Raw genomic sequence first — 2077 nt, forward strand, 5'->3', positions numbered from 1 at the left:
TATTCTTTTACTCTTTAATCTACTTGTTTCAGTCATTTGACTGCGGCCATGCTGGAGCACCCAGGACTTATTCTCTGTAAGCCTAGTACTTATTCTATCGGTGTCTTTTGCTGAACTGCTAGGTTACGGGGACGTAAACATACCACCATCTGTTGGCAAACGATGTTGGGGGGACTGACACAGATACACAAACATACACACACACACACATACAGATATATATATATATATATATATATATATATACGACGGGCTTCTTTCAGTATCCGTCTACCAAATCCACTCACAAACTTTGGTCGGCCCGAGGCTATAGTAGAAGACACTTGCCGAAGTTACCACGCAGTGGGATGGATAGATTAAAAATGGATTAAATGGATTAAAAATACTACAACATATTCAGAACAATACTTCAGAAAATTACCTCCATTGTTTGAGTGTAAAAAATACAAATTTAGATGGGGCAAAATGAGTAATTCAAACTAAGGTAAATGTGTCTCTTTAATTCTATAAAATTCCATTTGAGAAGAAAACTCATACACATTAATATTCCTGCTTAGACATGAGAAATATCGGAAATGCAATAAAAAGTAAAAATATTTAGGTCAAATGAAAGAGGATCTGGAAAAGTGGCACGGCATGAAATTAGCGAAACCCTGAAATCTCAACGTAAAATATTCTTTATAGCTTCTTCACGATCGGTTGGAGTGGCTCTCGTCCTCATATTTACGCGCCATGCTGTTAAAAATATGAAATTGTTGAAATTAATTATCCTTCCTATTGCACCAGTTTTGACATAAGCTTTTAAAAATTATCAATTAGTATGGAAGCCAACAGAGAGAATAATTTTGATTGTTTAACACCAGACATTATACAGCTCTTTTATTAGAAACCTCAATTACAAACTGGTCAAAGTTAAGGAAAACTTACTTTAAAAATAACACCTGCTAGCTCTATGTTTCTAATCTTTCAAGTTCAACAACAACTATATTGACCTAATTTTACTTTGAAAGATGCAATACTTGCAAAGTTATGGTTTCAAACAAGTAAGGAAAATATAACAACGAGAATTATATTTGCCACTTAAATGCGGCTAATCACTAAGGGTGAATGCTATTGTAGCTGGTAGCCCCAGGAGAATCTCTCCTCCAGCTGGCTATTGACACACTTTCTGTGCCCTGTCGGTATTTGCAAAGGGACGTCATCCTTCCCATCGTCGATCTCACGTGATACGCACGGACACGGGTTTCTGGGTATTTACCCTTCGTCAGCCTACGACAGTCACCGAAGGGGTCCCAATCCAAATACATATATCCTTTTTCCAGTTATGAAGAAAATTCACTGATCCCGAAAAAGTGTAAAGAAGCAATAATAAATCTTTGAACGAGGTATAAACAGTAGCTGCACGACAACGTGAAGTATATTTGCCACTTAAGTGCGGCTAACCACTAAGGGTGAATGCTACTGTAGCTTGTAGCCCCCGGAGAATATAACAACAAATCGGAAATTACTCATTTTGCCCCAGTTTCTAATTTTTCCCACTCTCAATTATAAACACTATCCCCTATGATTCAGTTGCCTTTCATCCTCTGAAAAATATGCCGTGAATCATCTGTTGCATAGTTATGAAAATATGTATTAGTTGATACCTTGGTTCGCTTGTATATATTTTGGATTGTCCGGAAGGTTCGTGCCGATTTATAGTATCTTACCTTTCGACTTATTTGCCATGAAACCACCTCAATTCTGGGAAGTGGGTATTTTCAAGTTAAAGGAAAAATGGAGACACATTGTGCAACAAAATGGTTCATATTTGGTTGATTAAAAATGTAATGGCAAGTATTTATTGACCTTTTTCTTTCCTTTAGAAATTGGCACGAACTTTCCGGACAATCCAATACCTACAATATTGGTTTTAAATTTTGGCATAAACAATGTTTCCTTCTTGAGCCATTCCAGGCTCTATCTATCTATCTATCTATCTATCTATCTATCTATCTATCTATCTATCTATCCATCTATCTATCTATCTATCTATCAGTCTAGCTAGCTAGCTAGCTATGTGTGTGTGCGTGCGCGC

This window comes from Octopus bimaculoides, chromosome 3 (genome assembly GCF_001194135.2).
Source record: "Octopus bimaculoides isolate UCB-OBI-ISO-001 chromosome 3, ASM119413v2, whole genome shotgun sequence".
NCBI lineage: Eukaryota > Metazoa > Mollusca > Cephalopoda > Octopoda > Octopodidae > Octopus > Octopus bimaculoides.